General features: G+C 40.1%; 1 protein-coding gene across 3 annotated transcripts in view; it reads left to right on the top strand.

Annotated features, from left to right (window-relative positions):
- Window positions 1–25,623, top strand: part of cdk14 (cyclin dependent kinase 14) — a 173,594-nt gene that overhangs the window by 24,638 nt on the left and 123,333 nt on the right. Inside the window, exon 1 of one of the 3 annotated variants that reach the window (XM_008411054.3) lies at window positions 8,536–8,658. The exons of 1 other annotated variant lie outside the window; for it this stretch is intronic. The gene's annotated coding sequence lies outside the window, so the exon portion shown is untranslated. Of the gene's footprint in view, window positions 1–8,535; window positions 8,659–25,623 lie in introns of those variants that run through there. One more of the 3 variants, XM_008411056.3, reaches the window with a different exon arrangement.

Here is a 25,623-nt window from a genome sequence, read left to right as displayed (position 1 = left end):
ATCATATCAATATCAAGAAATCCTACAGTCATGTGTAACATATTCTATATAAGGCTGCAACTATTGTACTATTTTTGTAATCAAGTATTCCACCATAATCAGCTAATTGGATAAAAATTTGGGACATTTTGCAGATTTATTACTGCTTAAGCTTGTCTTACCGAATAGTAACATATAAAGATACAAATAAAGAAATAATTCAATTCCTTTGTTAAAGCAGAAAATAAACAATTTATTGCCCAAAATTTTATATCAGCATTGCTTTAGTGAACGTTTGATTAGTTATAGCAAAGGATGCATCTGCAGGCATATATATATATATATATATATATATATATATATATATATATATATATATATATATATATATATGTATGTTTGCTTGTTACTGTTGACATGTTTCTTTCTGACTGCAGATATGTTCTAAAATCAGTTGTAAGAAGTTTTAAGACATGAATCAAATACAAGCTTTTCCACCTTTCCCCCCTCAGGTGGAGTAACAGTTGCAGTGTACACTCTAATAGTTCCAGCCTGACTGATATATTAGTCACTTGCTTGGTAAAAAGCCATGTGAATTTTCTCTTATTACCTTCCAAACAGAAACAATAAGTTCAAAGAGATTCCAGGGAGACGGTTATGGTAGATATATATGCAGCATGGCTGTTGAAGACTAGTGACAGCAGCCTGTAGTGGACTCATTGCCATCTGCTGGCAGTGGAGTGGAAAGCTCCAGTCTTCCCACTCTGCTGTCATCATTTTCAGTAATGCCGCTCCAACATGGCCTGGATCTTGGTCTCACACCTTAACACAGAGGGACTTACTGGTCAAGTCTCTGAGACGTTTCTCTTAGCCACCACAACTTTTTTCTAGACTCCTGCTTAGTTTTCTAAAGCTTTCCAGACTGTGTAGATAAGAGTCATGCCAAGGTCAGTGGAGCTTCAGAAGCCACATTTGCACAGCAGCACACACTCTGAGACTTTGGCACTTTGTGTAGGTCTGCGGCAGTATAATGTGAATAGTAATCTGGGGGGCTGAAGCCGTGTGCTTAGAGATGAATAGGGATTATAGTGCTTCTTTAAATTCTGCAGCAGCCCTGTCTGTCTCATGAGCTTGTGTCGTGTCATCCTGTTGATTTGCATTCTGAAGCTGGTCAGCTGCACAAAGCGGCGGTTTATCCCTGACAGCGAGCAAATGACAGACGGTTCAGACCTCTGCTGTGAAGAATCATCCACATGCTAGCGCCCCTCTGGCCCAACCTGCTGTTCTATCAATTAGCAAGGCTGTTTTTCCCCATCCCTACACCTGCACACTGTTTTGTTTTTGTGATGCATTCTGCTCATCTATTGATCCGTTTGGCTCCGAGGTGGCAGCCGATGTGAAATGAACTGCAGAATAACAGTGAGGGTGATGGAGGGAGGCCATCTGTAGGGTCTGGACCCCTGAAGCAGAGACACACATACACCCTCTGAGCTCAGAGGGAATATAGGCCAGGAAGGGGTGTGAATATCACTGAACATGCACAAGTACACATGCGCACACAAACAGACACAGACACAGAAAGCCACCTAAACAGCTGGAGTGTTAAGAGCAGCAGCTGCATCCTCACTGGGTCACTGTGCTCTCCGCCATGGCCAGCATTAAGTGGGTCTGGTGCTTCTGCGGCATTATTCGCTTCTGTCCTTGTCAGTCGATTGGATCTTTTCTCAGAAAGGTAGGTGCTGGCTCTGAGCTGGGTTTGTACTGTGGGGAGGGGAGTCTGGGGGGGTGAGGGAGGGGAGTCAAGGTCAACAACAACAGCAACTGGAACAAACACACACATCCTGCGTCGCATCAACTCACGCTTTGCTTTGTACCCTGTGAAAATCTGGGATTGAGTGTGTTTCACGAGTTTCTGGGCTCATGCAGGGTGGACAGCCAATTATGAGCAGAGGCAGCGTGGGGTATGATGCAGCGCACCTCCGAGTGTGAACACGCTGCACACATTTTAACAGCAGCCCCGGGCAGACGGCTGCTCTCATCTCACTTTGTACGATCAGGTTGAACTCTCGTTATAATATGGAAGTTTTCTGGCAGAGCGACGCCGCGGACTGGCGGGTCTGAACACCCAGACAGGAGCTTCATGTGTGGGCCAGAATGACAGGATGATACAGTACATGGCCTGTCACAGTGATATAGTTATCAATCTATTGCATGATAAAGTCATTAGAGTGACAGATCCATAAATCACTCATGGTGCTGTTTGCCTTTTTAGGCTAATATATCCCTTGTACAGGCACAGCTTCAAAATGGAACCAGTTTTTACCATTTACTGCTGCAGTTTTAATAAGAATTAGGAAAATATATTATTATTCTCAAGGTTTTCCAGCATAATTTAAGTTTTCTAAATTTAACTGGAAAGTCCTGTTGCTCAAACTATGAAATCTGAAGTGGGTTTTGAAACCACTCTTTACCTTAATTATGTTAACAAGCCATCACTCAGTGCAGTTGAGGGAAACACCAGAGATGGGCCAATTCTGGCTTTTAAGGCCGATGCCGATTATTTTGACATCAGTCTAACTGATTCCTGATATGTGCTGCCAATTTTTTGGGGGACGATTCTTGAAGCGGATTGCTTTTTCTTCTTCTGTTTACATGATAAAAAGGACATAATGCTAACAAATATCATTACACAAGACTCAAATTAAAACTGGATGGGAGTAAATGGAAACAGGAAACAATAAAGTGGGAAATAAATAAATTTATGATTTAAAAAACTGACTGTATTTAAAAAAATAAATACAGAATATAGAAACAAAATTAAATGAAATTGGCCAACAGCGATAAAAGATAGTTTTTTTTTCATAATTTAGTAACTTTTTATACCACTTAAGAAGAGTACACTTTACCTGCGTTTTAATTTCTCAACTTGGCAACACAGTTTGAAACAGTATAATTCAAGTCTTTAATATAAACTGTTTTTTTTTGTGCACTAAGACCCTGATTTATCTTGGCTGTAGACATACTAACTGAAAACAGCAACGAAAACAGATTCCCCTTTGAAACCTTGCAAGTAAAGTGCATTATGCAGATTCACCAGGAAATATAAAATGCATGAACAAGTCAGAAAAAGTTTATACTGCCACAGCAAAAGAGATGCATGCAGAGATGAATGTCTACATTACGTGGACCTGCTTGTGTTCATCAAGACACACAAAAGACACTAATGTTCAAGATTCCTTTTGCTGCATGGAAGGAAATAATCATTTTTTCTGCTAATGTGAGTCTATTGTCTTTCAGCTCAAATGTTTGGCTATAAAAGACAAAACCCAGTGAGAGGGCCTGTGGGAGACCCCAGAGCAGACCTTATGTTGACCCATCTGTTGAGTTGAGTTGAATCCAACACCTGTAACAGGATCAGATTTCAGACAGACCAAGCTGAGGTCTGTCAGGTTCAGCAGAGGGCGGCGGTGGGCTGGGAGAGCAAATATTCGGCTGAATTTAATCGACCCGAGTCCACATCAGAGCACCAGGTTGCCAAATAAAGGAGCAAATACCACTGAAATTAGTCTTTGATGGATGAATCAATATGGGTCTCCCACAGTGTGGCCTCTGTTTAATGAGGCAACATTTCAGTGGTTGGACTGTGTGTGGTTTATTGCCTATTTACAGAGTTTCTCTGCAGCTGCAGCGAGACCAATCTTTCTATGGGCCGACTGCATCATTAGAGGAAATTCTGATGAACAAAGTTACTGTTTGCGTATTATTTCCCAACGTCCTACTAGATTTTCTGAGTGAAATAATTACATTCCATTCCAGATTTGGTAAAAACTACTCAGTAATAAATATTTAATAAATTGGATTGAAATAAATGGAATCATAAATGCATATTAACAACAACAGCAGCTAAGAAAAGGAACTGATTTATTATTTTATAAACTTGGCAGAAACCAAGCTGTCGTGCAGATGCAGTGTGAGATGTTCTCCCAGTCGGGGGCCAGCAGTCAGGGTTGGGAATGATTAGCAAATATCAGTGTCTCCAGATGTCTGTCCTTTCAGATGTCTGTCCTTTCAGAAGTCTGTCCTTTCAGATGTCTGTCCATCCTGGGTCTGGTTTGCTGTACGTGTCCTCCTGTTAAATGGAGACTTGTCCCTCTGTTCATTCTCAGGATAGAAGGGAAGGAGGAGAAATGTTGACAGGAAAGGTCACCATGATGTTTTGTGGGATATATTATGATGAAGGAAAAAAAAATATAGAAAAAATTTTTTATTTTGGATATGTAGTAAATCAGTAACAAACAAATACTGATATAAACTGTTGCTGCAGTTTAATGACAGGGTGGGAAAACATTGATTCACAGTTGGAACAGGTTTTTTTCCTTGTGAACATTAAGTGGCAAAGTTTTGTTCATTCTTCGATTTGGGATTAGATCAGAGTGAAGTAGGGGTGGGCAGAATGATCCAAAATATTGATTATTAATACCCATCATAGTATTGATGTTATGATGATATATCAAACTTAATAAAAAGAATTGGTATCATATTGTTATCAGTGATATGAGCTCTGTATTGACTTGCAGTCGACTACACATTCTGGTTTACTACTGTTTATTGATTGGCCTGAACCTGATTGTTTGGAATTGCTTCTCAATAGGATCAACATGGACTTATTGCAGTAGTTGGGATGAATGTGAATATAAAACATGATATGATTTCAATTTTCTGATTTGTTTTGTTTCAAGTTCCCTTGGATGTGTTCTGCTTTTACTTCCTGCTTTATGAATGTATTCAACTGAACTGAATTTGGTCTGCAGAGTGAAGCAGTAGGCAGCGCTGCTGCCTTGCAGCAAGAAAGTCTTTGGTTTAATTGCCACCGGGGGAGGCGGGGGATGGGCTTTCTTTGTGGAATTTACATATTAAAAAGTGTGTGTGGACTGCTTTGTGTATTATGTGGAATATATGATCTTCATCTCCAACTGAGCATCTTGACCACAGCTGACCCATATTTTCATAAACTGCAGCTGAGGACTGGGAATGTACACACTGTGTTTGTGGAGTTTTAATCTTGTTAAAATGCAAATGGCCTTCACTGCATATGTCATGGTTTCAAGTGATTACTGTTTGCCCTGGCTTGGAAATTGACTCCAGTTTAGGTCCAATCTAAATCCAATCTTATTTTGGATTTCACACCTTAGCGCCTCACTCTAATGCAAGAAGCATGGTGTGGTTCCTGTAGCAACCGGCCTGTCCGTCAAGGCGATCCCTTTCAAAGAGAGCAGGAGCAATGGAAAAATAGGAAAACTGGTAATTTAGTGTGAAAAAAACAAACATGAAAGGAAATGTGTGTGCTGGATTTCTCTTGTGGAGCGTGACAGAGGGTGACATTCTGTGGGAGTCAGGTTTTCCTCCTTCAGGCACTGATAACATAGATTACTGTATTGTGTTTGTGTGGAAGCAGGTAAACCAGCTTAACTCTTAATGTATTTTGGGACACATTGCTCCTTCATGTCTCCTCTAACAAATTATATTTTACATGCCTGCTAATACAGCTGAAAACACATTTACAGTGTATAAAAAGGCATATTACCAGTTTTTCTTATTAAATAACATGACATATATTATGTTTTAGACCAATTCAATATGATTCAATTGAAATATAATATTAATTCCAAAGAGTAATTAATAACTGCAGCAACTCAAACTGTCCAATTTTCTTCAGAGTTGTTGTAGATGGCTGGAAGGAGTCAGTGCTGCAGTAGCTCTGGAAAAGCCTCAAACTGGAGATACACTTTTGTGCTATGGCAGTCTGATGAAGATGAAGCTGCGGGTTGTCCAACTTTCTTTATTTAATGAAGAATTCATCTTTGCACCATAATCTCCAGATGATACACAGAGGTCACCAGAACAGAACTAAATGTTGCCTTCAAGTCCAACTTCACAGCAGGCAAACAGCAGGGGTCCTGCTTTGTGTTGAGTTCAGGTTAGTTAGGATTAACAACACTACATTTATCTGCCAACTGTCTAAATAATGAGAAAGATCTTTGTACAATTTTCTTTTTTAATCAATCACAAAGTGTTATTTCATCAAATGTTGATGTGACCAAACGTATTAATTTAAAGGAAAAAAGACTTAAAACAGACATCTGCAAAGTTTGATTATTTTGCCTCAGTCCATAGAAATGGTATTGGGCTTAAGCATTGCATGTAATTGTGTAATGTAATGTGCTGCTGGTAAAAATGTTGCAAATGTTGACATCAACATATATGTTAGATTTAAATAATGAACTATGTCCTGCACAAAGCTCTAAAATACAGAGGATGTTTTAGCTTCAATGGTTAGATCAAACAGAATCTGACATTTCTGTTTATTTCAGGATGAATTATTAATGAAGGGCTTTGAATAACATATTCCTACTTATTTGTTTTAGAACTGAACCTATGCAGAGAGCTGCAGGGTTGAAGCTTTAATGATATGGAAAACAAGAAGAAGATGTTTCTATTGGGTAAATCATTGTGATTACTTTTTTTAACAATTCAATAGTAACAAACTTGTAACTAACGTTAAGAAATATGTCTCAGTGACAGCTGATGACACTGAGCTCATGTCGCAGAGGCTTGAAAGGAGTGTTGCACAACACAATAAAATAATGCTACTGTACATATTTAACTGACACTGTACAGACGTGTATCACTGCAGACTGGTGAGAGAGATGATGCTCACATGTTGCTAATAAAGGTCACTTCAGTAAAAAAGAGATTCAGCATTTAGTGGAACTGGACTAAGAAGCAAAGGAATTAAGGTGATTAGGTTTAATCACCTAAGTTTACTTCTGCAGTATCTGGATGTTCAGGTTATTTTTATGACATTTTAGTCTGACTGTCATCCACTAACACAACTAGCAGTTTGTATTAACCAACTTTAGTAGTATATCTCAACAACTAATTCCTTTCTTTCTTCAAAATAGGAGCCTCAAACAGACATCATGGCTTTACAATGAACATGAAGACAGACACCGTCCATTCATTACATTTCATTTAGCAAACAAAGCAATTAGAGATGCATATATCGTCAGTAATATTGGTATTGACCGATATCAGTCATTTTTCACATATTAGTATGGATCTGATAAATAAAAATGGCCAGATATTAACAACCAATATTTATTTATTGGCTTTTGTCCGGACGGGTTCCAGAAGGAGGTTAGTCATGTGACGTTTGTTTGGTCATGTGACAGTGATGTGAGTCATGCTGCACATGACTGTGGGTAGACTGGCTGAAGCAGAGAAGCAGTGGTGAGGTCAGCATGTGGTTGTTTCTGTCAAGGTATTGGAAGTGTAGCGAAATATGTATATACAATATATGGAATAATAGTAAATATCAATATCTGCCCAAACGTTCATATCGGACCATCACTGTGGGTTGTGTGAGCTTTCACATCATGTAACTGTGATTGTGGAATCAAAGGGGCGTGGCCGACAACTTACAGGCTTCACCTGGGTGATTTCTCAGGGCTGAGCTCTGAGTTGTGATCCAATTTCATGCTGTCCAATCAACCGTGAACGTGTTTAGCATACTTCTCAGAGAAGATGTTTCCATTCCATGGGCAGTCGTGGACTAAACAGCTGCTGCTGTCTTTGCACAATGCACCCAGTCATCATTCATATTTGTTTTAGGATGGATAGATAGTGCAACAGGAATGTAATATTGGTTTATTAACTTCAACCCACTCCATTGTGTGCTGGTACCTCTCAGGTAATCATGAGGTATAAAGAACATTGATCACAGAATGAAGGGATGATGGGGAATGAGCTGGTGATACAACAGGATGTCAGCCAAAAGCCACAATGAACTCCTCTTCATGTTGAGTCTTCTACTTCTGCAGCCAATGTCACATTCAGACAGAACCTAGACAGCCAGGCAGATTTACAATTTACAAGAAATACATCGCACATTTTATCACATTTTTTGGAATAGTTAAGTATGTCATAATAAAGAAATAACAATCACCCTTAGCAATAAATAAGAGAACAGTCGATAGAGGCAAGAACTGCTTTGCAAAGACATGACATACTGCAGGACAAATGGAGCTAAAGCATCATTTAACAGTAGTAAAAGCTGTGGGCTGGCCAGATCCGGAGCTTTTACATTTGATCAGAGGTAACCCAGTTACCCAACACAGCTCACTTTCCCTTACTGTAGCTGAGCTCGGATTCACAGAGGATTGTGTTATAAACTGATAGCTGATGCTGTCTACTTCCTTAAACTCCTCTGGGCTGTACCATTTCAGAGCAGAGCAGGGGCCCTCTGGGTTTCAAGAAGGTTGTCTCTGCTGAGCTTTTTTCCTCACTCTTCTGCTGCTTGAAATGCGTCCCCATCCCACCACCACCCTACCTCCATCCCTTATTAGCCGCAAGCTCACAGTCACTCGGGGCGGTCGGCCAGAAACAACGCAGTCTCCTTCAGCTACCTTAGATTTCACCCCCACCCCTCAGCTTATAGTACAATCTTGTCATTTCCAGCTTGCGAAGGGAGAGGAAGAGAGAGAAGGGAGAGAGTGTGTGTGTATGAGAGAGAAGGGAGGGAGGGAGATGTTTTGAGCTGGTTTGCAGGGAGAGAGGTTGGCCTGAATGCGATCTGTCTGTGCTTCAGAGGCATCCAGGTGAGCTGTTTCCTCCTGGAAGGTAAGAGGGAGACTGAGATTGGTGCTGATTGTGTCCTACATCCATGATCCTAGTTCCATTTCTTTCCTTGCTACGAATACAGCCCTTCTGCATGCGTGTGTGGACGAGTGTGAATAGTATTCCCCAGGCACATCACACACACACGTCATACTGTACGAGGCGATTTGCAGATGTGCAGGCATGTTGGCAAATGTGCATTTGTAGCTTAGATACAAGCAGATTCCGCATGCATGTATGATGCATGTGTGTAGAGGTTTGTCTTCCAGAGGTTGATGATGGGTTGTCATGCTAGCTTGCCAGCTTGGCTGTGGATGGAGCACCTGAGGAGGATGTGATGAGACACTCTGTGGATAGGAAGGAAGTTGCAGGGAAAAGAGGACGATAGTTTGTGCATCTGTGCGTACGTCTCTGCAGCTCGTGCAGCAAAGTGTCAGTGTTCCCATTTGCCTGGAATAACGTCAGCTCTGTCGGCCCCACTTCCCTGCCGCCACCATCTCTTCTGCACTTACAGGAAGCATTTTATGTTACAGTGGTGAAATGGGTGCTGATGTTGACTGGGCTAATGGACGGGATGCCCCCGTTGCAGCATTTTTCTGCTCACTCTACAATATGTCATCTTGCTTCAAGCAAATTTGCAACACACTCCTCTCTTTTCCAAGCCTACAGGAATGGAATTTTGGGTACTGTGGGGATAATGAGGGAGAGAAACAGGGACAAGCCATCTGCGAGAGGCTTGGACTCATGTAGAGACTTTCTGCAGGGCCATATGCAGCTCCTTGGGAAGACAGCAGGCTGAGAAATAAGAGAAGGGGAAGAAAGAAAGCAGGAACTGTAATTGTGAACTGGACATCTGAGGGCAGTTATGGTACAAACTTAGTTCAGTTGTGAAAAGACTTTACCTTGTATGTGAACTGCAGCAACTTGACACTATGATCTAAGTTTACTTGGAAGTTGATTCTCTTGTGATCCTACATAAGTTTTAACAGCCTTTTATTGGCTACAAACAAATTCAAAATAAAATTCAAATTCAATTTCTTTCAGATTAGCAGAAAGACGCTGTCTTTAAAACTTTAAAGTTTTCAATTTCTAATTTATATTGGATATACACAAAAGTCATTTTATTAGGTATGCATTGTTAGTATCAGGTTTACTGCCATAGAAGGTGTCAGAACCATTCCTCAGACATTTTGGTAATTATAAAAAAAAACTCATGCACTTCATGCTAAGGTGTCAGCTGAACATTAATAATGATAATATCTTATTTCACTACACCCCAAAGGGTTTCTGCAGGACTTAGGATCTGGTGGCTGTGGAGACCATTCACTACTGTCATGTTGAAGAAAACAGTACGAAATATTGTGATGTTGAGGTACAGCTGTGCTCTGTAAAATGATTGACATGATCAGCAGGAGTATTTGAGTAGACTGATGCAGTGGTGGGTATACTTCTACTAATGTGCTAATAGTGGAGCTTTTTTTTGGTTTAGTGCTTTAGCATTTTTTCTAACTTTTAAAATGTTTATCTTACTTAGCATCAACTACAGATGTTTTTATTTGAGTGTTTTGTAACCTTTCAGTTAAATAAAGTCACTCACCCATTTATACACCAATATGCAGAAGGAAGCTGGAATTGAACCTACAACCTTCTGATTGCAAGATGACTACTCTACCCACACAGCCACAGTTGGCTGTGTGGGTAGAATAAGAATAAGAATAAGAATTCTTCAAGTAGTTACAGGGAGCAGTTTTTTTCCTGTCGGCTGACTGATTTCCACAAAGAAAAGCAGTGAGACAGATGAGCTCCCATCTGACTTTAGAATAATGAAATCATTGAGTTTATGGTCTCAGTGACTATAAGAAGCCCAGGTTCACTGGCTGTAAAACAAGCTCAAATCATAATTCCTCCACCACCCTGCATATCTTTGTTTATGAGAATTTATTTGTGGACATACTGTTTGGTTTTCTCAAACATCTCCTTTGGTCTCTCCTTAGGACTCTTGTGGTTCATTGGGTTGCAACTTTGTAAACCTAAATTGTTCTGCCTCGTTCTCTAGATAGATGAGGCTCTCTCTTTCAGCCAACGCAAACCATCCACACATGCTTTGCTCTGTATGAGCAACGCATACTGACCTAGAAACTCAGTATGTTTCAAGGCCTCAACATACTGAGTGACCCCATAGAGTCTGACATGTAGACATGTATGAGATGCTCTCATTTGTTTGATCATTTGACTGTCTGACTATGGGATAGTCCTGGGCTGGGATGTCCAGTCTAGGGAAGAATGGCTTTCACTTTTTAATGCTTTTCCTTGTAAATCATTTTGTAGTGGTGAAATGATATACCCAAAGAAAACTCATGCATGGGGAGAGCATACACACTATCCATGAAAACCGCTCCAGAGTTGAAGGCCTAGAGTTTTTAACCACACTAGTTACTTGTTATGAAGCAACAATGTCAGCATAGTTCAGTCCAGCAACATAGGGTTCAAAATTTTATGTTATTATAAAGCAGTCAGATTCAGGAAAATAAAATAGGCAGTGGGTAAGAAGTTGTTGTCTGAAAGAAACCATTTTGCTGCTTTTCCCAATCCTGAACAAGCTTGGGATGACAAGAGGAAACCTACAGGACACCAAGGTTCAGGGTGTCCACATCAGCTGGAGGCTTAGAGGACAGAAAAGACATCCAGACAAGCACTGAGGCAATGGAATTATTAATGAAATACGACTCCGCAACTCTTTCTTACTGTTTCCAGTGTGTCAACCATTCATACAAGAAAAGCAGATGCTGTCACTTGGATCAGAAAGCTCAAAGCAACAACCTTCATACTGGTTGACAGCTTAGTGCTATTATCCAGTTGACCTCAAAGTAGCGTAACTACAGGCACATGCATGTTGGAAATGTAAAAAAAAGAACTGCCTTTGTTTTTAGAGGCAGAAAGCATGTCTCTCAGGATGAAAACCTTTCTATGCTATTATCTGTTAGCAGCAATTATGTGCTTAAAGTAGCTCTAATAGTTTTAAAGGCAACATGTTTCCCAGTGTGAGACCTGCATCAAAAAATGCACCCTTGTAATTTTCTTGTGAGCAGCCCACATTGATGCTGCAATGTGCAATGCCCGGTCACCAACCGGTCATACAGAACCATCAACACTTCTAAGAAAAATATCCATGGCTGAAATCCAGTAATTTGTTCTGTCTCGGCCCCAACTGAGAAGTGCAAACCTACAAAACACTGCAGTGCTGCCGCTGTTCTTTCTCTCTGTACATTGATAACATTTCAGTGTTTAAATCTTAGTGTTGCATGGTTTCAGGTCCCCGTAAACCAGGCTGGAAGAAACCAGAACTCTGTTACTGATAATCAGTGTGTTTCTTAAAATGCTGTAAATAAAATCCACCCAAACCAACAAAAAACTTTTCTTTTATCAAGAAAAGACAACCTGAATTTGTCTCAGTCTGGCAACCTGACCCCCCAGGTTGTGACAACTTGCAAGTAAACAACATGGCCACCAGCAACAATGTTTGCAGAAGGTAAAATATATTTCTTGTTCTGTTTATGGAGTTTTGGAGCCTTAGAACCAGACCTCTTCAAGCAATAGATGTTACTGTAACAGTGATGAAGTGTTCACATGGGATTTTTTGTTTTTCTTGTTCAAAACCAGGAATGTTTTTACAGTTGTTTGTGTCCCCACAAAAATGGCTTAAGAACTGGTTTAGAAGACCCAGAGTTTTTTTTTTTTTTTAAGAAAAATCAGACAGGTTCCTTGTCTGATTAGGAACCTAATCTGATTAGGAACAGCAAAGAGAGAGAGTAGGGTTTTAAGGGTTTTAAGCCATTCTAGGTGTTTCTGTGTGGACAAAATCATTTCTGGAAACAGACTCGCGGGAGGTGGGATTTTTGAAACTGACAACCTGTTTTCGGAAAAAAAATCTCTTCTGTATGGAATTAGCCTAAATAATCTTCCTTTATTCTCACACTATTTGTACACAGCACACACACTTTACTCAAGTTAAGCTTTGCCTTTTGCAGCTGTAGACAATGAAACAATTAGATATGTCCAGACATATTAAAGTCAAAAACAGTTTGACTTAACTGCGATCCATGTAGTTGCAAAATAGAGCATCCTACATCAGATTAACTGGGAAAAAAGATGGCAACTTCCTCCACCTTACTCGATCTATTGTACACAACGCCATGACGGCGGGAGAATAGTAGCGGATACAGTGGCTTTAATCAGATGCAACTCCCCAGAGACAGTCATTGGTGTGATTCATATCAAGTGGCTACTGACTAAAGGTGTTTACATAAGAGGTACTTGTGATAATGAGTTCACCATGAACACCCAATTAGACCTGAAATCTATACGCAGTTAAACAGCTTTTGTTAGACTAATCTCAGGTGGACTGTCGTTCAGATGGGAAATTCTATTTAAATGTATCGCACACACTACAATGTGATCATCTGAATACCTACACCAGGGCTCCATGCCCTACTATGATTATTGTGCTTCAGCTGCTAATTGGATTTGGTTTTGATTGTGCTCCAACAGAGCAACAGTCTTATTCAAATTATTGGGGGAAATTGTTATTTTTTCCAGTTACTAAGCAAAAAAGTGTTAAGATATTGTCTAATTTTTTGGAACCCAGCAGACAGAGCAGGGAGAAACCTGTGGATACGTTTAAAGCATGGTTAGGTTCTAGAACAATATCCTAGAGCTTTGTTTAGTCCATCATATGAACATGGAGAGCATATGGACCAACTGCAGACCTACCAAGACACGGAGGTCCACCTAAACTGACAGGCTGGGCAAGGACAGCATTAATCAGAGAAGGAGCCAGAAGGCTCATGGTGACTCTGGAGGAGCTGTGGAGCTGCAGGTCATCTCAGAAATTATTTTGTTTGAGATGACAAAATAATGTAATCTCAGATTATTTGTGAGGAGTTGTACTCTTCACAAATATGTAGTTTGTCAACGAATGGCTGGAAGAAAATCATAAACTCTTATGCTTGCAGTTTAGAACAGGCCTTAGAGGTGCTCTGTAGGACGACTGATATGTCTTCGGCAGCAGCATAAACAACTTCAGAGGACTGAGATTCACAGGAACAGCAAAACTGGCACACTGGCATGGTGTCCTATGAGTGTGTTTTTCTTCTGAGTTTCAAACAGACATGGTGTCAAATCAGGTTTTCATTTTGAGAACCAGTTGAAGTCCTTCTCTGGTTTAATGATATTTAGAGACTGATCTGAATCTATAGGGCATCATTCATCTTAACAGGTAGATGGGAACAAAATGCCAGCAGCACATCTGCATTTCTAGAGACAGTACTTTGATTTGACTACTGCTGTCCTGCTTTACGCTTCACCGCCTTATTTGTCAGTGTTTGAGGATGAACCAGGGTTGATGCTGTTGTTGAGGAGACAAGTAAGGGGCAGGGCAGGACGATGAGGTAAGGAGCCGTACTGTGATCAATCATGACTGTGTCCTCCCCGGGAAGTCAGCCAAATCAGTCATTTATGTCTGAGCTTTCTGTTCTCCACCATCCTAATTAACAGCCTGATGTTAATTGGGTGCTGGAAAGCCCATCACAAACACCTCGCCCTTCCAGGACGTTTTGCTGGATGTCAGAAAACTTCATGAGTCGAACAGAAGCAGCTGTTTGGATCTGGCCTGTGTAAACCACCTGCAGAGTACGTTTTTTTACTAAAACTCTTGTGGGTTCAATTTGCAATTTATGAAAAAGCAATGCAAACACAAAGAATGCTACCTAAAATCTGCTGGGTTAGTTTGCACCCTTTCAGCTTCAGGATGCAAAAAGATTGCCTTTAGTTTAAAACTGCAAACACAGATTTGCAGTGGTGTTAGAATCAACCATTCCTCAAGGCAGAATAGGTCCTGGCTTCTCCTGGGTAGCTTCCTGAGTGTCCTGCTTTCCTGCCACAGTCCCAGAACATCCATGCGGTGTGTATTTGGTGACACAAGTGGACACAGACATTGGCGCATGTATGAATGCTTGTTGATCTCTGTGTTGACCCTGTAATGGGCTGGTATCCCAACTGATGTTTGTTGACTGACAGAGATAGGCACCATAGAAATCTCAAGATGTTTTTTTTGTCAGACTTGCACTTTTTATTGGTTTATTTTAATGATATGTTTATGCTCCTTTTACAAAAAAAATAAAATTTACTTGATGGTTTAGCAATCAAGACAACATTAACAAAAACCTGACACACAGAGAGAGATGCTTTACCCTGGGCTGAATTTATAACCGTCATAACAACAGTTTGACCAGCAGTTTGATGGGAGACAGAAACATTAAATGTTTATAGGTGATGCTGATAAAATGACATATTAATATAAAAATGTTGTGATAAAAAAGTCCAAATTGCTCACCCCTATCTATAAGTTCTATACCTATCTACACCTTGAACAAAACAACCACAACCGTTGACTTCTCTGCTTCAATTAAGCTTCCCACAATCCTATGCTGCTTCACTATCACTGTCACATGACCAACCTCATTCTTCCTCCTCTCCAGATGCAAACAACAACAACATGAAAATGAATATCAGATGTATATCGGCCCGTTTTTATTCATGGGACCGTTACTGACATGTTAAATAACTATTAATATCATCATAAAGCAATGTTAGTGTTGATACATTGTACATACCTACTAAAGTAGGTTGATTCTTGGACTGCACAATTGGCCAGTGGTTGAACTGCCTGAGCTTCCTCTAAGTCCAAAAACATGACCATTTGATCTACTGGACGTTTACTGGATTTACTCTAAGCTGCCCTCATGCAGGGGTGTGTGGGAATGACACAGTCTCTGTGTTGCCCTGTGATGAACTGTCCTAACTCCTACCCAATGGAGATGGGCACCATCCCAATGCAACCCTAAAAGAAAGAAAGATGGAAGGTTGTTTTAGGGTTTTAAGTGTTCTAAACAGAAAATGACTCTGACAAGGTTGCTGTACCAGAACTAGACTGAAGTCCAACACATGACTTTGAGGCCTTCAGAATGCCACTAGAACAACCAACAACGGACACTTCTTGTCATGGTGTTTCTATAAGTGGATTCTAATTATGTCAGTGTTAAAGGTTAGTAATTTTACTGTGTCCAGTACCATTTGTTGTCTTTCTTTCTTTCTTTCTTTCTTTCTTTCTTTCTTTCTTTCTTTCTTTCTTTCTTTCTTTCTTTCTTTCTCTTTCTATCTTTTTTTTTTTTTTTGCTTTTTCCCACTTGTCCCAATGCTGTCAAATCTTGTTAAAATTTAGACGAGCAAATTGTTACCATAGTGATTTCATCTGGTTCACCAGTTAAAACAGGAGTCCCCAAACTTTGTCCTGTGAGGGCCACATAACATTTCCCTTCTCTGGTGGGGGGCGGGAGTCAGTTTATAACAGAAGAAGTGTGACGATTGCAGCAGTGCCTACATGTAAAAATTTATTGTTTTCCAGAAAGCCTAATTGAAGAAGTGCATCTATAAAACAAAAACAAGAAACATATAATTGCTAATGTTTTTCAAGTTTTCCTTTTACTCTCCAACAATGGAAAGTTTGTCTTTTACTGCAACAGTCATTGTGAAAGGCTAGTACATGTAGTATTTACAGTTCCTGTCAAAATTGCCAAAAGTGTGATTGTGTTTGATATTTTTTGTTGAAATGGTTTACCAGTAGCTAGAACATGATCAGGCTAATGTTACTGATCCCAGTTTGCACTGTAAGGATGCTTGGAAAGCCTTGTGTGTTCGATTACGGTAGTTTCCGAACGGTAACTGTAACAGTAAAAGTGCTGATCCTTCGTGTTGCTACTAGCATGTGCTAAATGAAAATAGGCGCTTTCTTCTTCTTCTTTAGATTTCAACGGCAGCTTGCATCCATTATTGTTGCACTACTGCCATCTACTGGATCCTAATATCTATGCCTCAAATTCTCATAATGATCCCAGTATTATTTAAAAAAACTGAAAAATCTTCTTTTTCCCCTCAATGCTATTTAACTGATCAACAACATTCTCAAATTTCAATTCCCTATTAAAAAGGAATTCTGTTTTAATGGGCACTTTCTTCTTTTATTTCCCATGTTGACTTCCAACGATTCACTTCCTGCTAAACAGCCCCTGGTGGTTGAAGAAAAATCCACATATAAGCCACATGGTTCAAAGCTTAGGAAAAAAGTAGCGGCTTATAGTCCGGAAAATACGGTATATGAAAAAAATCGAAATGCTCTCTGGTATTGTTCAGGGGGCCGGACCAAATGTGGAGGAGGGCCGGATCCGGCCCGCGTACCGTAGTTTGGGGACCACAGAGTTAAAACATTTTTCAACCACATAAAATGACTATGTTCCTCTTCTTTTTTATCTACAGGGTGTGTTAAAAATGATAAAAAGTCACTGCAGCAAAAATGCAAAATATCCCTTGGATTAATTTATATCATTTCTTTTCTGCCAGGCTCTTAATGAAAGTGCCTCAGAGGGGAAAGTCACATTGGGTTTGATGTCTGGCCAATGGAACTCAAGGATATGGGACACCAGGACTGAGTCCAAATTGGAAACACCAGTATTTTACAAGAAAACACTTCCAGAATATATTACAGCTCAGATTGGAGAGGCACTCTGACAATGATGCAGACATGTGTTGAGACAAGCCAAGAACATATGGATCATTGGCAGATTTTGTCATTTGAATAGTCCTGACTGAGTATGGATGGAAGAAAATATGTTTAGAGATTTGGGCTGCAGTTGAGAACTGAGCAACGAGAAAAAACTTTCAAAAACTTTCTGCTGCAATAATTTCATCTACTTTTTATGTTCATTTGCAGACAGTTTCTTTATGCAGAGCTGACCAAAATAAGTAATTTCTTCCATGTTATCCATTTGTTTTATTCTTTTATATGGACTTACTATGCTTTATGTCACGTTAGGTTGAAGACCACATCACGAGTGCAGATCTTTATCCATTTGTAGACCTTAGCCTGTTCAGATGGTTGCAACGTCATCCAGTGTCTCTGTTTGTATGGTTCATAGGCAGAATAACTGGTCAAGCTGCTCTTTCTCTGAGTAAGCCACAAATGAGAATCAGCTGACCCAGTGGAACTTGCAGCTCTAAACACTTGACTTTGCTGTTGCTCATCTGACTTTTGTAATGCAGGCTTGTTATTTGACAGCACACACTGATACGGTGTGAAGGTGCTACAATGAAAGAGCAGCGGTGGGAGTCCAGACCTGAGCAATCTACGTTTAACAAATCAGAATATAAAATATACATGGTGGCTGGCTGTGTGTCATCTGACCCCTTGCTTTGCACATTCAGATGGTTCAAGATAAACTAGATTTGACTGTTACTTACATTTCACTACATTGATATGCCAGTCTAACCTTCAATGAGTTCCTCATGTCGTTATTTGACTGTTTCCTGCGGTTCTGTCATCTGTTACTCAGGTTTCTCTCAGAAGGCCCTGACAAAGGCAAATCCTGCCGTGTTTATCACTGTAACAGATGCAACATATAAAGTCCCAAACATGCACTCATGCAGTGTTCTATCTGCCACTCAACAATGAAACAAAGGCCTGTGCTCAGCAGACTGTGTGAATGGAAGGAGGATGAGGTGTTTTTTTCCGCTCTCTCTTCTGGTGTATCGTCTCACTATCGTCTTGAGGCTGGAATGATGAGACCAGGCAAGCAGATATCTCTGCTTTGTCTCAGTGTAGTGGAAATGCATTCACGCTCACAACATGGCCGACTTAACATTGCTGATAGTCCTGAGTTAACACGGCACACAAGTAGGCTTTATGGCTGATTGGTCTTTTATGGCCTCCATGGTCCTTGTCATCATTCAAGCTAATGCCATCAGTAACTACTCCTCTAGAGATAGTTGAATTAGCCTGGGTCTGCCTGCCGTGTTACTGCCCACATTTTCCATTATTGCATGACAGCTATAAGATAAGATGAATTTAAATGATCCCTGTGGGGCCGTGGGGTCAGTGCAACAGTACAAAATGAATTGTAAATAGGAAAACAATATAGTTCCTTGCTGATTGTAAATGCATATGTTGTTAATGGTGGTGATGGTGGGGGATATTAGAGATTAAAGAGGTTGTACTTTATAGGTAATCAATGTGGGATAATTGCATCCTTGGTGGAGTTTAGTTTTCTTGTTGACGGTGGAAACTGAGATTCCTCACTTTATCCACATGCTGCCATATGGATAGTTTTTGTTCTGTAATCCTTTGGGGTGGGCAACAATATCAATTAATCAATTGCGTTGCAATTAATTTTCTTCCAATATAATATAGATTCTGAAAACTCTGTGAATCAATATTGCATTGGTCAGCAGGTTTGCGCCATGGTGAGCAATACTTTGGAGAAACGTTTGACTTTTCATAGTTGAGCGTACCACTTCCTACATTTCCTACACTTTTTGTAGGGAACTCTATAGAAGTGAGTTGCTCAGCCAGCACCATTTCTTTGAACCTGTGGCGGCACAGAGAGTGGCCATGATGCAACTTCCTGCTCGCTATATCAGCTCTGTGAAATCCTTTGATGCAAAGTCGTCTTCTTGAGTTTACTGGCAAACCTTTGGTGTGCATTACCACCACCAGCTGGTGAGGGGTGAGGGTCAGAATAGCATCCATCCATCCATCCATCCATCCATCCATCCATCCATCCATCCATCCATCCATCCATCCATCCATCCATCCATCCATCCATCCATCCATCCATCCATCCATCCATCCATCCATCCATCCATCCATCCATCCATCCATCCATCCATCCATCCATCCATTTTCTTTACACCCTCATCCCTTAGTGGGGTCTGGAGGGTTGCTGGTGCCTCTCCAGCTAACGTTCCGGGGGAGAGGCGGGGTCACCCTGGACAGGTCGCCTGTCTGTCGCAGGGCGGTCAGAATGGCAGTATTTTTCAAATATGCTTAAAAATGATAATTCAAAAAATGTTATGAATTATCTTAGTTAAGGAGTAAGCAACGGAGTCACTTCAATTTATAATTTTCCGTTACAACAATGTGTTTTCTTTTACTTTGTACTTCACATTGAGCCTGTTTCAGATGTTGCTGCTCAAAAATGTTAATACACTGTTAAAGTAATATACTAGGCAAGAATAATAAAAAAGTTATGCATAAAAATATTAATATATAATCCAAATAATTATTTGTATATTATTCATTCATTATTGAATTATTTAAATCAACATCAAATCAACAACAAATCAAATTGTGAGCCAAAGAGGTTTTTAACAATACCTGTAAATAAAAAAAATATAAAATAAACATTAATCTGCATTGGCCAAATTCAGAATCATCTGTTCATACCAGAAAGAAATGCCAAAATCTGTATCAATCAATTACATTTTAGTTGGTGCATCTCTGATATTTAATTTTGACCCTGTGAATATTAAAGAAACTTGTTTTCTTTATCTTTCACATTATTTTGTCCTTTTCTCTATACCAGTATGGTTTGTTTTTGGAGAGAGCAAAACAATGATTCTAGATTAAAGAAGAAATAGTTTTTTGACCTTGGTGGCTGACATTGCTTTTTAGGGCTGACTTGAGTCTGAAAAAGGCAGCCATGCATAACATCTCTGTGGGATTTGGATCTATCGCAGCTCTTCTGGATGTGACACGTCCCTGTGCTGAATCTGTCACCATAATGCTACTGTGTGTGCTAATATTATCATCCACTGACACATGTAGGAAAAAGAAAGCAGGTTTACGCTGACTTGCCAACAGATGTAGTGGGGTAAGGAAGAGTGAGGTGAAGGGATACTTTAGAGCAGTGGTCCCCAAACTATGGCCCGCGGGCCGGATCCGGCCCACCTCCACATTTGTTTTATTGTAAAATACTGGTGTTTCCAATTTGGACTCAGTCCTGGTGTCCCATATCCTTGAGTTCCATTGGCCAGACATCAAACCCAATGTGACTTTCCCCTCTGAGGCACTTTCATTAAGAGCCTGACAGAAAAAAAATGATATAAATTAATCCAAGGGATATTTTGCATTTTTGCTGCAGTGACTTTTTATCATTTTTAACACACCCTGTAGATAAAAAAGAAGAGGAACATAGTCATTTTATGTGGTTGAAAAATGTTTTAACTCTGTGGTCCCCAAACTACGGTACGCGGGCCGGATCCGGCCCTCCTCCACATTTGGTCCGGCCCCCTGAACAATACCAGAGAGCATTTCGATTTTTTTCATATACCATATTTTCCGGACTATAAGCCGCTACTTTTTTCCTAAGCTTTGAACCATGCGGCTTATATGTGGATTTTTCTTCAACCACCAGGGGCTGTTTAGCAGGAAGTGAATCGTTGGAAGTCAACATGGGAAATAAAAGAAGAAAGTTCCCATTAAAACAGAATTCCTTTTTAATAGGGAATTGAAATTTGAGAATGTTGTTGATCAGTTAAATAGCATTGAGGGGAACAAGAAGATTTTTCAGTTTTTTTAAATTATACTGGGATCATTATGAGAATTTGAGGCATAGATATTAGGATCCAGTAGATGGCAGTAGTGCAACAATAATGGATGCAAGCTGCCGTTGAAATCTAAAGAAGAAGAAGAAAGCGCCTATTTTCATTTAGCACATGCTAGTAGCAACACGAAGGATCAGCACTTTTACTGTTACAGTTACCGTTCGGAAACTACCGTAATCAGTTCTGTTAAATCTAAACTTGGCAACGTTTTCTTTTTCATCCGTAATAAATGTGATATTCAATTGACCTGTTATGACTCAAATTTTGGGTGTCCGCCCCCCTCTGCTGCATCGCTGGAGCGGCAGAGATATCTGTGGCTTATAGTCCGGAAAATACAGTATTTATTTCATAAATAGTGCTATTTCCTGGATTTTTTCTGTGAAGAACCCAGAGAGGGTTATTTGATTGTGCTTTCTGGAAAACAATATATTTTTACATGTAGGCACTGCTGCAATCGTCACACTTTTTCTGTTATAAACTGACTCCGGCCCCCCACCAGAGAAGGGAAAAGTTATGTGGCCCTCACAGGACAAAGTTTGGGGACCCCTGCTTTAGAGGACACTTTGACACTTTCTAGGAAACCGAACACACAAGGCTTTCCAAGCATCCTTACAGTGCAAACTGGGATCAGTAACATTAGCCTGATCATGTTCTAGCTACTGGTAGACCATTTCAACAAAAAATATCAAACACAATCACACTTTTAGCAATTTTGACAGGAACTGTAAATACTACATGACTTTGTTTATACTGTACTAGCCTTTCACAATGACTGTTGCAGTAAAAGACAAACTTTCTATTGTTGGAGAGTAAAAGGAAAACTTGAAAAATATTAACAATTAAATGTTTCTTGTTTTTGTTTTATAGATGCACTTCTTCAATTAGGCCCAGGTCACATTACTGTGTATCTGCCTTTTGTTTCAGTGACTTAGGAAGACATGATGTCATAGTAAACACTTCACCATCATTTAACTCTAAATGTAACACTCTAGTATAGATGCCACAGGATGGATGTCTACACATTCTATTACACACACTGTGAATATCACACATGCACCAGTATGATTCACCTATCAGAGTCAATAATATTACCTAAGCTCAGTCTGTGCTCTCTGTGCTGATAAGGATCCACTAAAGTTGACATACTGGGTCCTAGAGCATGAAAGGGAGACCTGGTCTCTTATTATTTGGCTAACAGTTACATGACCACTTGGTGGCACTATTGAAATTCAGAATTTTTATTCCCACGTGATCAGTTCATTCCTTTATCTTTTAAGAAAAATGTTATAAAATAAATCTAGATGGCAATGTCATCACAGAAGCATCACATCCATTATGAAAATAGCAGAAAACCAATTTCCACACCCTTGTTCCCAATATGCAAACTATTCAGAATGAGTGCACAGGAAGTGATTAAAGAATATTTTGGACCGAAAAAATAATCAGAAAATTCCACTGTGCAAGAGGACAGTCACATCTTTTATTATTCAGTAGAATAGTAGTAATAAAGTTGAATAACATAATGCCAGTAAGTAAAGTTAAACCTCCACCTCCTGAAAGACTTTACAGTTTCTGTGTGGATGTTTGAAACAGAATCTGCCAGGCTGAAGCTGTGTCATTGGTTAATATTTAAATTGTGGTAAGACAGTCGACCCTTTCTTCTGGCTGTTTCAGTCTCCAACAGGAACGACGCTTGTCTCTGTTTAATCAGAATTTGTTTTAGGAACTGCAGTGATGTTGTTTTGTGTCGTGGAGCTTTTGTTCTGGTGATCCTCTGTTTTGAATTTCTTGGAATGAGTCTTCTTCTCACACTCTCATTAAGTATTGATGGCTCATAGTGTGATAGGCCTTAAATGAAGACATTAGCTTTTGTTGGCTAGATCCAGATGACAGCTGCTGTCGCTAAGGTCATGCATGATGTGGACAAGAGCTGTGGTGACAGAGTCAGTCTGTTCTGTTCTCCTGTCATGTTTCTTTGTGTGTCTCTTGCCTCTGATTTGCATGCTCATTGGCTGTAAATACTGACTATATGTCAGTATTTAAAATATTCAACTGCAGATTAATTTTCATTGTTGGATAGTAATTTTGTGTCCAATAATTGTCTATGCATTTGAGTAAATAATAATGATAATAATAAAAACATTTTAAAAAATGCTACTGTGTCATATGCTCTGGCCACACTAATACCAATTGTCCAATAGTTTGTGCCGTATGAGACATTCTTAGGGAAATGGAGATAATTTTTTTTGAGCCGTGCGAGTGTGTGTGTGCATGTCTGCGTGTGTGCGTGTGTGTGTGTGGGGGTGTGTGTGTGCATGTGTGTGCGTGCATGTCTGCGTGTGTGTGTGTGGGGGTGTGTGTGTGTGTGCGCGTGTGTGCGTGCATGTCTGCTTGTGTGCGTGTGTGTGTGTGCGTGTGTGTGTGTGTGTGTGGTCTTGCATTTAATATGTTGTACAGCCCATCTTTTCAACAAATAGCACATTGTGAGGACCCACTGCTCCTTATAGGGCCCAATACCCAGGCCCCATAAAAAGAAGAGCTATTTTTGTGTTAGGGTTAGGACCAGTGGCGCAACACATTATTTAGGTGGATGCAAAAACATAAATCGGCGCCCCCTCCCCGGCAAGGAATGTCAGGTTGACGGAGCGAAGCTCACTCGCTCCTTCAACCTGAAGGGTAAACCTCGCTACATTTTCCTTATGTGCGTGAGGTGAAGGAGCGTAAGGCGCGCTGAAGTGTATGGGAAAACATCATTGGTGGGCCGCACCCTCCAGACTGGGTTTTGGCGCCCCCTCTGGTGCTGCGCCCCTATGCATTGCATACGCTGCATACCCACTTTTTGCGCCACTGGTTAGGACTAAGGTGTGAATTTAGTCCATGTTTGGTTTGGAGTTAGGCTTGTACAGTTAATGGTTAGGATTACGGTAAGACTATAGAAATGAGTGAAAAATGTATGGAAGTAATTGTAACGTCGTTGTGAAGCTACAAAGAATTTATGTATGTGTGTTGTAGGTTGAGGAACACAAACACAGAGGGATCAGACAGGCATAACTAACTGCCTAATGCTCAAGTGACTTCATATTTAAGGCCACAGGAATTAATAATTGCAGAAATACAATAATAGTTTTGGAATACTTTTCAAATTCAAATAATTATTTGTCATCATTTGCAGTAAACATGAACGATATAGAGTTTGGACACTTGCCTATTTGTGGTTCTGTATTCAGAGGTCTTTCTGTGGAACGTAACTCCAAATTATTTGCATAAAATTTGCCATTGTTTTTTTTTTTATCATTGAGCATATCGAAAATATTCTAAAGAACCTGCACATAAGGAAGCTGAAAAGCTAGATGCAGTGCATTTGCAGAGCAGCCAATCCAGGAGTCCTATTCATTTTCTTAGAAGATGATTGGCTATTCCCCCATTACCGGAAATCAGAAAGACAGTGGATGTTAGCTTCTGTGGCAGTGTTGCAACGGTTTAATGGAGGAGGTAAAAGTGTTTTCTGAGGGAATCTCAAGTATTCTGAGTTCAGCTGGTCGTGGGAGTCCACTGTATTGGCAAAAATAAATCTCTCCTAACTTTGCCAACAAATTTGCCTAAACGAAATTTCCTCATTAATCCACAGAGCTTAATATGCAGTGCAATAGTTGCTTCGACTCTTCTGCATTGTGATTATAGGAAGTTTTCTGGCCATCACCTGGTCAGCTCCATTGACACCAGAAAAAAACATAGGCATTTGTCTTAAACAAAACCACATATTCATGCCATCTTTTTAAATTTCATTATAATAAAATAATCAGGATTAAGACCTTAATGATAAAACTGAGAACTACACATTCTCCTCCGATTACTATGCTTATGGACTTGTTTTTCTCCTATTTGGTTGCGCCTTCAACCCATATGAGAGAACCTGCAACTATGACACACTAATAGTCAGCAATGAAGGAACCTCCTCATCAGTTTTTGCTGCATGTACATGTGGCCCTATTGTTTTTTTATGCAGATTTCAGGCATATTTAAGTGTGAGAACATTTATTTGAGAAACTCTTCATTTTGTCCAAAAGATTCTGGGTGATGTTAAAGAACAAACCAGTGAGCTGCAAGATGACTCCTGCTTGTGTGCTAGAGTAATTAGAAGTTCCTGCTGGGGAGCCCAGGCTTAAATATTTAATCTTAAGGGAGCCATGGCAAACATGTCATGCCGCCTGAGTCCTTTATGTCCAATTTACAGAGTCCGCCGTGCAACAGCCACTGGTAAGATGCCTTGTAATTAAAACAGGTTGGGATTGTGCAGACGGTGAGTTCCTGATCATGATGGCCTTGTTGGAAGCTCTGCAGCATTAATGTGTGATGGTACTCCATGGGTTTGTAGATGTGTGTCAGTGATAAGGCGGAGACGTGTGAATGTTTGGGAACAGCGGCAGCCACGTATTCCGCAGAGCTGACGGCTGACTGAAGCTGTTTTGTTCAGAG

The sequence above is a fragment of the Poecilia reticulata genome, chromosome 16 (genome assembly GCF_904066995.2).
Source record: "Poecilia reticulata chromosome 16, P_reticulata-male-v2, whole genome shotgun sequence".
NCBI classification, from domain to species: Eukaryota; Metazoa; Chordata; class Actinopteri; order Cyprinodontiformes; family Poeciliidae; genus Poecilia; species Poecilia reticulata.
This window is presented reverse-complemented; position numbering and strand designations above follow the sequence as displayed.